Raw genomic sequence first — 14737 nt, 5'->3', positions numbered from 1 at the left:
AGGGTTGGGAGTCTTTTCAAGAAGAAGAAGAAGGTTGAGGCTGAGCAATTGTTTGGGGCCTCTGAAGGAGGAACAGGCAATGGGAAAAATTTTCATTTAATTTCATATTTCAAAAACAAAAATTGCATTCTAAGTGCTATGCCTTGATCAATACCTTTTTTCCTTCTATTGCCATCCTGAAAAATCTTTGTCCTTTTTACCAAGTTTTTTTTTTTTTTTTTAAATATTCCACCTAATTTTAATGAATGGCCAAGCCCTACTCCCTCCAGGAAGCCTTTGATAAAGTTTCTGGTGCATTCAGAACTCTCTTGTATATATTGTTTTTCATCACATTTAGTTCCATCATATACTGTACTGTATATGTACATATACTGTACGGTCTAATTACAGGGACCACAGAAATTAGTTGTAATTTATTGTATGATACCATTATGTAGAAATACATCAGCAATGTACTAATTACTATAGGTTTTCAGTATGTTTATTAGATTGGTGGTAATTTTTTATGAAAGAACATTGATTTTCCTTTGACCTTTGATTTTCCTATGACCTAACATATCTTGTAAAATCTTGTACTTTCTTTTTGATTCTATTCATAAGTAAATCTTTAGAAGTGGAAATCTACATTTCATAATAGCAGTTTCCATTTCCACAGATGATTTACTCCTGAACCCATTATAAATGGCTTTCAGTCTACCATTCGACTAAAACTACTTTCATTGAGGTATGCAGCAACCTCTTACTTGCCAGAGGCAAATATGTATTTCAGTTCTTATTTTACTTAACTGTTTAACATCAATATCTTGATCACTTCTGGAATCTTCTTGAATCTTCTCTGTTGGATTTCCAGGAATTTGGGAGGCCAAGTTTGGAGAATAGCTTGAGCCCAGGAGTTCATGATCAGCCTGGACAACATAGCGAGACCCTGTCTCTACAAAATAAAAAATAAATAAATAAAAAGAAGAAAGGTAAAAGACAAATTTCTTTTCTTTTTCTTTTTTTTTTTTTTTTTTTTTTTTTTTTTTTGAGATGGAGTCTCGCTCAGTCGCCCAGGCTGGAGTGCAGTGGCCGGATCTCGGCTCACTGCAAGCTCCGTCTCCCAGGTTTACGCCATTCTCCTGCCTCAGCTTCCCGAGTAGCTGGGACTACAGGCACCCGCCACCTCGCCCGGCTAGTTTTTTGTATTTTTTAGTAGAGACGGGGTTTCACCGTGTTAGCCAGGATGGTCTCGATCTCCTGACCTTGTGATCCGCCCGTCTCGGCCTCCCAAAGTGCTGGGATTACAGGCTTGAGCCACCGCGCCCGGCCAAAAGACAAATTTCTAATGATCTGTGGTACAATTAAAAATAAACACTTAGAAAGTGACCTTGCAAAGCCAAAATCACTGATGGGAAAAAATTTTTAATATAGTTCTTAGAAAATGCACCTCCATGGAAATTTTCTTTTACTCCCCCACGCTGCTGGATTCCAGGAGAATTTCTTCTTGTCTCGCTTCCCACCTTTGGCCATTCTTTCTCAGTCTTCTTCATAGGCATCAACATCTAAGAAAATCTTCTGCAGGTCTTTCATGCCACAGCTGGTTAGTATAAGTATCAGAAATATAAATTATGATAAATTGGATAGTAAACAAGGTTACCATCATATTTAACAGAAAGGTTCTTAAGAACTGCACCATTGTAGAACAATATAGCACATCAAACAATATATTCTAGGGAAAGTATCATTACTGAGATAATATCATCATTTTGAGCATCCAGAATTTTTGAAAAGATATTTCTATGAGAAAGTTTAAAAAGGCTGGGCACAGTGGCTCACCCCTATCCCATACTCAGGAGTGTGCCAAGTACACATCATTTGGTGGCACTGATAGGGGCCAGAAGTGCTGTTATTCCTCACTCCTCTTTTCCTTCAAAAGGAATTTTCTCCTCTCAGGCTCTTTACTCTCTCTTCCCAAGGAGAGGCAGACAATTTCAAGATTGGTGAGTTTTGGAGGAGAACCTGGCAAGTGTAGCTCCTTCTTCTCCCCTTGGTCTTTGGGATTTTCCTGCCTGCAGAGAATCTGCTCTAGTGGACCATATGGAAAGCTTAGTGGTAAGGGTTGTAAGCTTGCTTTTCTTCCCCCAGAGTGAGTGGGTGAATATGTTTGCTTAGTTCCAGGGCTCATAATCGGGAAGCTCATTGTTGTCACATGTTCCCTGGGAGTCCTACTTTTATGTTCATCTGGCTCACTCCTTTGCCCATCTCAATTGATTTAGAATTCAAGAGGGAAAACCAGGGGGTTATTTAATAGTCCCTTCAAGCTTCAATATCATCTTCCACATAGAGTTACTCTTCAATATATGTATCCTTATACACTGAAGAAAACTATCATTTCACGAATGTATTGTTCTACCTGTGGTAGTTTCAAATAGAAATCTTTCCATGATTTCATTAAGGCAAGACATAACCACTCTTAGGATGACTTCATTGTCCCGAAGAGACCAAAGTACATCCCTCTGTGATGCCTAAACATGTCTCTCTCACGATCATAAATTCAGCTTAGAATTCCTGTGGTCACACATTTTGTTCTCTATTTTTGCCATACAGGTAACAAAATAAAGAAGATACTACCACCTAAAACAGTAGAAAAAGACTAGAAATGTGCAAAAGAAATTCTGCTTCCCTCTTTGGAAAATTGGATCTTGTCCAATATCATATGATTCTCCACTGTTCTAGGATTTTCTCATATTGAAACTTGAATGAAAACTTCCAAACCCTAAAATTTTTTTCCAGAAGACATTTTTATAAAAAAGATAAAATTTGAAATTAAGCTTAGAAATCATAACAAATGAAAACCTCTTTTCTTTGTGGTTTTCTCTATTATGTAATAGTCATAAAGGACATTTTATAATATTCAGTTTTGGGTATTAAAATATTACAGTCTTTTGTAGACAATTCCAATCAGCATCCCTAATTTATATGTAAGGGAAATATTGAGTCATTCCAGGTTGCAGGGAGAATTCTTGTCACAGTTAAAAACTGAAATTCTAAGATTCTAATCCTAAGCCATATGGGGTCCAACCAGTTTAATTTAGCAAAGATTTTCTCAATAACTACCATCGTGTTATTCAGGGACTGTAAGAACCAAAAGTTAACCAGACCTGGTCCTCATCCCTGAGATTCTTGCTTATAAGCAGGAGAGATAAACGTGAATTCAAAAAATTGTCTGATCCTCCTTTTCTGAAAAACCAGCATAACAAGTTTGGGTATTGGCCAAATGGATTAGTGCTATGTTTGGGTTCCCGGATGCTGGATCTTTGGTTTGTAAGTGTTCTGAAGCAACCAGAAATGGGCAGAATTACTTGGTAAGTAAAAATATGAAAACAACCCCAAACCCCAAGTAAACCAAGAAATAGACAATAAAAAATATTTTTGGGTCGGGTGTGGTGGCTCAACCCTCTAATCCCAGCACTTTGGGAGCAAAGGAGGTCAGGAGTTGGAGACCAGTCTGGTCAACATGGTGAAATCCTGTCTCTACTAAAAATACAAAAATTAGCTGTATATGTTGGTGTGTGCCTGTAATCCCAGGTACTCGGAGGCTGAGGCAGGAGAATCGCTTGAACCAGGGAGGTGGAGGTTGCAGTGAGCTGAGATTGTGTCACTGCACTCCAGCCTGGGTGATAGAGTGAGACTTCATCTCAAAAAATTATTTTTATATGTATATATATGATATATATATATTTATTTATGGAGAAGTCAAAGTTCTATCACTTTTGGAAGTGGAAGTCAGCATAAATTAAAATTTGAAAGAACAAGAGTCTGGTAGACACTAAGACCACATAGAGAATGAGAACAAGGCAGAAGGAAAATGAGAAGACCCCAAATCATTGCAGAGAACAAGCTGGCCAGCTCGTGACTCATTTCTGGTGGCTGCTGGCCATACAAATTACGAGCTTAAGGCCTGAATTGGGACGACACCAGCCAAACACTGGATCATTGTGGTGCAGTGGAAAGAGGACAGGGATTTCAGCAAATCATACAAGTAGTTGTTATTTTCAGCAAGTCCATGTTTCAAACTGGTATATCAGTATTGCCCCCTAGAAGTAGAAGGGTTATGTAGGAATGGGGTACCTAAAATAATCAGGAACATTGGCATGTATGCAGGATTTTTGGCCTTATTATATTTGCTTTCTTTTATGTCATGTGCTTACCTCTAGATCTGGGAGTGAGTGAGACCAGCCTAATGTGCTGAGATAGACATATTGGAAATGAGAGAAATGGGTGCGTCTCTAAAGAGAAAACTGGGATACTCTTACCCAATTTAGAAGAAAATAATTCCAGACTGGCAAAAACAGATGTCTTCCACAAAGAGGAAAGCCAAAATATCAAATGCAGCTGATGACAAGGATTATAAGGAAAAAAGATCTTTGAATTTATCAATAGTCCTGAATGTGAGAAAGGCAGTGGGCTGTTCTAGGAAAGCTTTGCAGCCAAGCAAATGCCAGTCTGAATCCCGGTCAAGCCACTTCATAATGTTGCAATCTCTGGCAAATCAAATAATCTCTCTGAGCCTCAATGGTAAAGCCAAAATTATGATTACTACCTAATAACTTGAATACAAAGATTAGAAAAACATAGGTAGTTATTATTAACAATCTTCAAGAGAATAATCATTTCAGTGGTGAGGAATGAATGAAGAGGAGATAAAAATAATAGAAATATACCCCTAATACAAGAAAAGTAACTAATAAAGAAAATAGAGAAATCTGATGATAGCTAGAAGATGGCATCAGGCTAACCTTACTTTTACCACCCCTTCCACCTGCCATTATAGGGTAGATCTGTCGCAATAAGGCAGAACATAAGGGTACTTGGTAGAAATAGTCAACTGAAGAGAAATATATAAAGAAAGGAGTTAAATGTGATAAACCAACAAGTAATTTAACATTTAATATGGAGAAAAGACCATTTCTCCTTCAAAACTAAAGATAAGGACAAGATGGCAGATGGAGATAGAGATGCCAAGGTAAGATGTGATTTGATCCTGAGGTCTGGACTTTATAGATAGCTCATTTCTCTCTCTCTCTCTCACACACACACACACACACACACACACACACACACACACACACACACTTGACTCTTGGGTCCTTATCTTACTGAAGTTTTCTAAGGCAAGTGTTGACTCCTGTCCAATTTCTCCTCCTAGAAGAATTTTCCTTCTTTGTTTACTATGAAATGATCCTTCTTGGATTCTCATTCTCTCTTAAACCTTGTCAATATCCTCTCTTTCTGGCTGTTTCAGAAAAGCTGGTGCTCTCCTGGCTTCCAGTCTTGGTCCTCTTCTGCCATTTTTACATGCCTGGGTGAGCTTGCCTAGTTTCCCATTGCTTCAATTTAGTCTCAAATACTGATAATTCCAAAATTTATGTCTCTGGACCAAACTCTTCTCCAGCACTCAAAGACTTCTTATACAACTAATTGGCTACAGGCTGGCTCTGGCTAAATGTCTTTCAGTCTCAATATGTCCAAGATAGAACTCTATATTCACTCAAACCACTTCCTGCCCCAACCTGTGTTGCCCAGATACCCCTCAAGGAAGACTTGTATTCAGTAGCTGGGAAGGTTGTCAGCAAGCAGTCTCAGTTGTCAGCTCCCACAGGTTTCTCCACAGCTTCAGAGAGCCGTCTTACCTAAGACCATGCTGTTCCTGAACTGGTCTACATCCAATTACTGAGTACAGTGAGAGCACAAAGCCCCAGCCATTTCAGCTCCCTTCAGGACAACTTTGATGAGCCACATGCTACCCAGAGCTCTTGAGAGACTGACCAAGGCATCAGGCCTGCATTGCGATTCATCTTCTCCTTCCACCTAACCCTGCTTCCTCCGCCTTTCTTCTACAGAATTTGATCTCTAATAAATACTTGTCATGCCAGTCTTTGTTTTGGCATCTGCTTCCAAAGAACACAACTCACAGCACACCAGGACACTTGTTTTCCAAAGCAGAAATCTAGGTGTTATCTCTCTCCCGCCCCCCTCATTCACCAGTCATCAAAAACGGGCAATTCTTTCTCCTAAATCTTACCATTCTAGCTAGTTTCTCTACTACTCCCTACTCACTTCCAATACTCTAGCTCAACTTTTGCATCCTTGGCAGGTCTATCTTAAACTTGATGGTTAAGATTCCTTCCATTGAATGGACCCAGAAGGGCCATTGATTTCCTCTTTGCTGAATTGCAGGTTCATAAGTCTCTCTTCTTTATTTAAGTGTCTGCTTCTCTGGGATAGATGCCAAGTCTTGTTTTTCTTCTTGGTATTCAACCTTCCCAAAACTTCACTCACACCCTCAACTCCATAGCAGAAACCTTACCCAGTCCCCAACACTTAGAGAAACCCTGTATGCATTTGGCTAATTAACACATCAATAATATTGTCCAGGTAAATAAGATTTAAACAATACCTAATGTGGTATTGCTTAAACCTACAGTTAAATAGTTGTGCCTTATAGAGAGCTTGTCTATAAAATGACTTAAACACATCATTCACACATCATAAACCTGCCCCTTTTTCATCTTTTTGTTATACTTCATTGTGAAACAGTTAGCTGTAATATCCCCACAGAGAGTATTTCGTGCAGGTAACTCAGTTCATTGGGAGAAGAGAACAGATTTTAACCATTGCTTATTTTGTATATTTGTAGCTCCAGTTTGCCAAGTCTGAAAAAGCTACCATCATGCTATGTATATGCTGTATATATAACATGGAAAATTATCTGTGGTCAAGGGAAATAACTAAATAAGGGAGGTTAGGATCCATCCATGTGATGAAATGTGGTTTAGTATTAAAAAGCAAATCCATTCCCAGAGATAGACTAAGATGATATTTGGAAAATAATCTCATATGGTTAAATGTAGGGCCCTGAAAAAAAATTCAACCTAACCATCTCCTCTGTAGCATTTTCATTTGATTATAATTTGAATATATTTTCATTTATTTTAAGCCTTTTCCTTGGAATTACCTATTCCAAGATTCTTAAATCAGTGGTAAGAGAACTGTTGGCCAAAGTTATGGCATCCCTTATACAAATTATCTTTTTTAATTATACGACTCTGCTTTAAAAGCAGCTTTCTGCAGCCAAGATGTTTTAGTTTATGATTTGCAAGAATTGCTTTGTGATTTTTGCCACTGAACCTGGTCTTTTTCCTCTCTCCTTTGCAACTCTTGTTTTGTTTGTTTGTTTGTTTTTCTCTCTTTGCTGAGGTCATCTGAGAAAGATGGAGAGGCTGATTGGTAATTGCACATTGCTCTTTTTGTTTGCAATTTAAGACTGAAATCTTTCAAAGAAAATGGAAATTGGCATGGATCACTCTTATCCCTTAGAATTTCAATTTTCATTAAATAGGTGTTTATGGAGCACCAGCCTGAACCATGCACTGAAAATACATGTGTTCATATGTCTAAGAAGCCATGTCTTATGGAGAAGACATTAAACCCTACTAACAATTCCTAATCAGTGTGATGAATGCTGTAAGGGTAAGCACAGAAGGCTTTGGAAGCACTAAATGAACATCTGATTCCGCATTGAATGGGGCAGCCTCCTTTCTGGGTAGGTGACACTTAGTGTTTAAAAGAAGAATGGGAGTTATCCAGGGAACAGGAGGAAGTCATACGTTAGACAAGCTGGAAAGGGCCTTCTAAGGAGGAAGGAGTTTGTGAAATTGCAAGAAATTCTCTATTCCTTATAAGGAGAGTGAAAAGAAGGAAATAATAACAGGTGAGAGTCTGGCGAAAAAGGATGATAAAACTATAAGCATTTACAATTTTCCATCTCTGATATTCTAGGAAATGTGGATTTCAGAGATAACAGTCCTTATTTCCTGAATGGGGTGAAAGATTGAAATGGAAAATGAAAGAAGCTGAAAATTGCCTCACATACTAAAAAAGATGATAGACCCATTGGGAGAACAAAGGATTTGGGAGATAGAGCCTTCCACAGTCAGGATGGAGAAATAAACATGTGGAAAAGTTGGGGAGGTGGTGGAGATAGAGGGAAAGAGAGATAAAGAGAGACAGAAAAACACACACACACATACAAACACACACATAAGACAGTAATAATGAAAGACACATGATAGAGAGGTAGGGACACCTAGAGAGAACACAGACAGACAGGCAATGAGGGAACAGAGACAGAGATCGAGACATTTGTTGAAAGACAGACATTAAACAAGGAGACAGAGAACAGGAAAGACAGCAACAACCACAGACATGAGAACCTTAAAGAAAGGGAGCTGCTGTTAATGAGGTTTTTAAGAAGATTTCTTGTGTATTGTGTTATGTAATGCCGTTTGTTTTTCCACAAAGGGTTTAGTAGAACTACCCTGCTTATCGATGTTTTTGGACTTAGAGTTTTTCTTCTGGATGTATTATCATGGTCAACCTGGCTCCATAGATGCCCAGTTATCTACTATAGTGGTAAGCAGTGATGAGATTAGGGAAGGCCTGTGCGCCCCATTAGGGTTTGAGGTTCCTTAGAGACCAGCTCATTGTAGTTAGAGGGTGACATTTCTCTGTTTTGACCCCAGAATTTATGCATAAAAAGCTCTGGGGAATCTGGTTGCATCTCAAGAAAAGCAGCTTGGGCATCACCTGGCCTGGGAAGTCTTTCCAATCCTTGCAGACCTGGTTAGTGCCCTACTTCTGTGTTCCCACAGCACTCTGACTCACCCTGTTCACCGCAGGTAGAACATGGGGGAACTTTATTCACATGGGGTGTAGCCTTGTAACATAGTTTGAAGTTGGGTAATGTGATGCCTCCAGGTTTGTTCTCTTTGCTTAGGATTGTCTTGGCTATTCGAGCTCTTTTTCAGTTCCATATGAATTTTAAAATAGGGTTTTCTGCCAAAAGCAATAGCAACAAAAGCAAAAATTGACAAATGGGATCTAATTAAACTAAAGAGCTTCTGCACAGCAAAGAAAACTGTCATCAGAGTGAACAGACAGCCTACAAAGTAAGAGAAATTTTTTTCCATCTCTATCTGACAAAGGTCTAATACCCAAAGGTCTGGATATAAGACTCTAATATCCAGAATCTACAAGGAACTTAAACAAATTTATGAGAAAAAAAAAACATTAAAAAGTAGGCAAAGGACATGAAGAGACACTTCTCAAAAGAAGACATTCACGCGGTCAAGAAACATACGGAAAAAAGCTCAACATCACCGATCACTAGAGAGATGCAAATCAAAACCACAATGAAACACCATATCATGCCAGTCAGAATGGGGATTACTAAAATGTCAAGAAACAACAGATGCTGGCTAGGTTGTGGAGAAAAATGAATGCTTTTATACTGTTGATGGGAATGTGAATTAATTCAACCATTGTGGAAGACTGTGGTGATTCCTCAAAGACCTATGGGCAGAAATAACATTTGATCCAGGGTTCCCATTACTTGGTATATACCCACAGGAATATAAATCATTCTATTATAAAGATACATGCATGCATGCATATGTTCATTGCAGCACTATTCACAATAGCAAAGACAGGAAATCAACCCAGATGCCCAACAGTGATAGGCCGGATAAATAAAATGTGGTACATATACAACATGGAATACTTCAGCCATAAAAAGGACTGAGATCATGTCTTTTGCAGGGAGATGGATGTAGTTGGAAGCCATTATCTTCAGCAAACTCACAAAGGAACAGAAAACCAAACACTGTATGTTCTCATTTATAAGCAGGAGCTGAACAATGAGAACACATGGACACATCAGGGGAAACAACACACACTGGGGCCTGTCAGGTTGAGGAGAGGGAGGGAGAGCATCGAGAAGAATAGCTAGTGGATGCTAGGCATCATATCTGGGCGATGGGTTCGTCTGTGCAGCAAACCACCATGGCACACATTTACCTATGTAACAAACCTACACATTCTGCACATGTACCCTAGAACTTAAAATAAAAGTTGAAGAAAAGATAAAATAAAATAGGTTTTTTAAGTTATGTGAAGAATGTCATTGGTAGTTTCGTAGGAATAGCACTGAAGCTGTAAATTCCTTTGGGCAGTATGGCCATTTCAACAATATTGATTCTTCCTATCCATGAACATGGAATGTTTTTCCATTTGTTTGTGTCATCTTTGATTTCTTTGAGCAATGTTTTGTAATTCTCTTTGTAAAGCTATTTCACCTCCCTGGTTAGCTGTATTTCTCAGTATTTTATTCTTTTTTTGTGGCTATTGTGCATGATATTGAGTTCTTAATTTGGCTCTCAGCTTGAATATTGTTGGTGTATAAGAATGTTACTGATTTTTGTACATTAATATGGTACCCCAAGACTTTGCTAAAGTTGTTTTTCAGATCAGAGAGCCTTTGGGAAGAGAACATGGGTTTTTCTGGGTATAGAGTCATATTATCTGCAAACAGGGAACGTTTAACTTTATCTCTTTCTACTTGGATGACTTTTATTTCTCTCTTTTGCCTGATTGCTCTGGCCAGGAATTTCTTCCTTGCTTTTCTAATTCACCATAGCCAAGTTTGAAGATTCAGTGGTTTATAAGTATCTGCTAATTAACATTACTGTCCCCACACAACCTAGAAGAAACAAGTAGAGGATGTTAAGAGACCTGCTCAATGGCAGGGTAATAGTAAATGGCAAAGCCAGGTCTAGATCATAGATCCTCTAATGTTTGTGTGTCTGCTATTTTGACCCTACAATATTGCTCCTCACCTGAATGGAGTTCAATTAGAAAAAGGATATAGATACCTCACCAAACACAGTCCACAAACTTAAGCTGTCTCTAGATTACAAGGAGATCAAGTGGAAATTGTTTATGGTTTGATCCAACTTAAAGCTTTTTTTCCGATAAACTATACTGATTATCTCTCTTGCCAATGGTCACATATTTTGATATCCTTGTTTTCTCCTGCATGTTATACATGACTTACTATGGATAGTGAATTACAGTGGAACAGGCCAGGTTGAGAGGTTACAGGACTTGAAATTGGCCTCTTCCACTGTAATGAGCATGTTCTGTGCCAGAAACAGACTCATTTACAGGAGAGAGGAATAACTTCAACCTGAACTATTATATAACAGACAGTAGCTGGTCCAGCAGTCTGGGGTGTGTGAGGAACTTGTCTAATGAGGGAATTGTTATTTCAATTGGGAAAATAGCGTTGTAATAGGGAGTGTGAGAGCAAGTGATAATCTGGAATCCTGGATAAGAGAAATGGGCAACAGGGAGAAAGAGTAGCGGGAAGCAGAGGTCCTGCCCCTTTGCCTTCAACAAGAAGAGCACAGTAGAGAACTGAAAAATGCAAGGAAGGTTTTATTTCCAAAGATTTCTGAGTACATAAATAACCTAAGAACTCAGACACTAAATATGCATGAAGAAAGTAATGGCTGGACTAACAAAAACAGTAAAGATATCAAGTCAAAGAATATGGAGATGCTTAAAGTCAGTATGCCTAAAGTCAAGATTGGTCCTTGTAAATGTGGTTGTCTAAGTGTGCAGACTGGAGTCAAGATGGAAAGAGAGAAGAGGGTTGCAGAGTCTAAAGAACAGCAAAGGCTTAATGCTTCTTTATTGAATAGATAACAGTACTATTTTGGAGCAGCAAACTTAACTGTTAATATAGACATGTACAAAGAGATGGAGAAGTTTTTCTAAAGGGTACTTGAATCAAAACAATATGCTTGCAGCACAAAACCAATAATGCAAAATGTCTGTTAATATATGAAATATCAGGGGTAATGCTAAGAATATATCATTCAATTAGACTACACATGAGGAATAAGCCAATATTTTTATTTACTTACATTGCCAAAACAATTTTTTAAAAGTTCGTTTTTATTGCCTTGATGTTGAATAGAAGACTGTGGAGGGAGACAAAATCACCACAGGATGAAACATTTAAATAATAAAAATAACTGAACTTTTAGGCACAGGTCTCATTTATTTGGACTGAATGAATCCAAACTCTCCAATTGAAAGCTATTTTAAGAGAGAGCCTGGTGATATAGTCTTCTAAAAAGCCACCACCTTCAGAAATAGATTCTGCCTGTTATCCAATAATCAGCTGGCAACATAGGTGTTTAAGATCAATCTAATAGACTTTGTTTGCTTAAAAGCTAATCATCGCTTAGGAGCCACAGTAACTACAAGTTGAGTGATTACAGTGCATGTGTTCGCAATAATCCCTAAAAGAATTTATAAGTATCAAAGTCATGGATAAGAACTGAAAGAACTGGTAATGATTCTCTGGAGTATAGTTTAAATATTAGTTCTGGTTCCCCACCAGGGGGCATCCTGGACCCCTTTAAGGGCAACAGTCAAATCAAATGCTTTGTCCCAGCTTATGGGCAAAGAAGTGGATGTAACGGACTTTCTTTTACTCATCTAATCTACTACATAAACTCATGCTAATGTACCCCTGCATAGCCTCATACTATGACTACCTAGTCTACTCTTCATCATCTTAGTATTGAGAGATGGGAGATTAGACAACAGAAAAAGGAGATTAATACAGACTTTGCAAGACATAATGTGGTCACATCCCATCTCTTGGCCCAGATTTAAGAGTATTGGGGTTTTAAAGGCCCAGTGGCTTAAAAACAAGTAACCAACTAAATAGAATCCTCCCAAATACTGCATTATATTTACCACATGAGGGAATTTAGCATTATAAATAATTCAGCCCAAGTGGCACTTCTCAGTGCAAATGAACTCAGGCCATTTTGCAGCATTAACTCTGATGATTTTTGTTCACACTTATTTTCTAGCACAATCTTGGTTCATCTCTAATGGGCTAGTTACGTCAGCCATTTAAAATAGGTTCATCCTGCACTCCCACAGAAACAATGCTTATTTCTCAAAAATGATAGTTGCAAAGAGAGGTCTAATTTCCCAACATAGATTGATTTGTGTGTGTGTGTGCAATGAAAAGAATCTATGTGCTTTTTGAAGTGGCCAGGGTCACAGTGGCTGTAATCTAGTTGGTCTAAATTAAAAACAGACTCTTGTCCTGGTATGCTGAGTATGAGTCCTAGTTGTGTAACAAGTGGTTATTCCACTTTTTTGAGTAGGCACCTAAGACTGACCAACATCTCAGGGAAGTAGAAAAAATGAAGATTGTTAAGTGTTTCTGGTCAAGATAGAGTATTATAGTAAAATGATGTGTTTTCCTGTCATGATATGTGGTAATGCATGTGAATTAAATAATACAAACACTACCTTTAGATTTTAATTAGAATGATCATCAGTTACTGAGTAATTTTTGAGGAGTCACTCTTTTTCACTAATAGGAAATAAAAACTCCAAAGATAATGGAAGAATTTCACTGCTACATTTAAATGTAGGTTTCTAGATTATTGTTGTAATAGGTAACTTATTAGTGGGTAGTAGGAACTACTTACTGACTTCAGGATTTTCCATGATAATATAGTTATGCTAAAGGGAATATCAAGGTTTTGCAAATTATAGACTGGTAAAATTCAGATCCCTTAGGTATTTTTTAATGGTCTCATTCATCATTTCTCCTTTGTCTGCATAGTTTATAAAAGTAGAATTCCTAGCTCTAACTCATCTTTGGAATGTTATGTAGATTCCACACCTCTCCTCACTGCCTACCCCCACCCTCCCAGCCCCATTCCCTACCAGATTTCAGCATTCTGCTCTCTGTTCTTTCCCCTCTTTAAGTGAAAGAAATTGAACGCCTAGTACCTCCTCCCACAATACTAAGAAGCAGAACAACGCTGTCATCTGCTTCATTTTATGGACACCAGTGATTTTCCTGTAGCGGAATAACTGTTGATTAAATATTTTCCATGCTCCTCCACATTTCCTGGTTCTGCAGCTCTTGTTTCCCTGACTTAAAGCAAAAATATTGCTTGGTTAAGATACCATGCTTTATTTCAAATCAGTTTGCCACCAAAATTTGGTTATTGGAATATCCTTTAAAAGGCAAACTACCCATATTTGAATACTACTCACATGAGCAAAATCAACCAACCATCTCCTCAGTTGGTTCGTAAATTTAATAAGTGATTTTTGAAAGAGCTTTTTATAATTATCCCTCCTTTAGAAATATAACCTGAAAGCTGATTTCTAGTTATGGCTTAATACATTTATCAAAACATAAGTTAATATATAAAAGCACATTTATATTATCTGCAACATTTACCTTTTCCAGCTAGAGAAAGTATGATGTTTATCAGTTATTGTATTAATAATAGTCATTGGAAGATGTTATTAGGGAAGTTATACCATTTTCAAGATGTGTCATAACAAAATAAGCCACAACAGCAACAATAGCACCAACTCTAACTCTGGTACTACTACTACTATTGGTAATTCTGTGTCTACTGGCCCTGTGAGATAAGCCTGACAGCTACACTTATTTCCAAGTTAAGGATAAGGAATCTGAGCATACTTCAGTGACTTATTTTAAGGTCAAAGCACATACCCAAGGTAGAAGCAAGGAAAGAAACCAGTTTTTCTGACTTTCAAGAATATATAGTTGGGTACTGGGTTTTTGTTATGTTAACAGCACCTGACATATCAGGGAAGTTTGCCTCTTATCAAAACAAAATAAACATATTTATATGAAAAATACCACATTAAAAACTTTTTTATCAATCTTGAGACCCCAAATTTCATCATCAGTATGACTGATCTTTCCCATCCTCCAAAACTTTGTGTTTCTGCTTGGTCCTAAAGCATTGGAGAAGTTTATTCAGATATTGGTCAG

The 14737-nt window shown here is 37.9% G+C and overlaps 2 protein-coding genes across 2 annotated transcripts in view; one reads left to right on the top strand and one right to left on the bottom strand.

The window, feature by feature from the left end:
* Positions 1-14737, top strand: part of EBAG9 (estrogen receptor binding site associated antigen 9) — a 1013262-nt gene that overhangs the window by 80741 nt on the left and 917784 nt on the right. The window lies entirely within an intron of this gene.
* TMEM74 (transmembrane protein 74) overlaps positions 1505-14737 on the bottom strand; it is a 143702-nt gene continuing 130469 nt past the window's right edge. The window contains exon 2 of the transcript XR_007728230.1: positions 1505-1576. The gene's annotated coding sequence lies outside the window, so the exon portion shown is untranslated. The remainder of the gene's footprint in view (positions 1577-14737) is intronic.

This window comes from Macaca thibetana, chromosome 8 (genome assembly GCF_024542745.1).
Source record: "Macaca thibetana thibetana isolate TM-01 chromosome 8, ASM2454274v1, whole genome shotgun sequence".
In the NCBI taxonomy this organism is placed as follows: domain Eukaryota; kingdom Metazoa; phylum Chordata; class Mammalia; order Primates; family Cercopithecidae; genus Macaca; species Macaca thibetana.
This window is presented reverse-complemented; position numbering and strand designations above follow the sequence as displayed.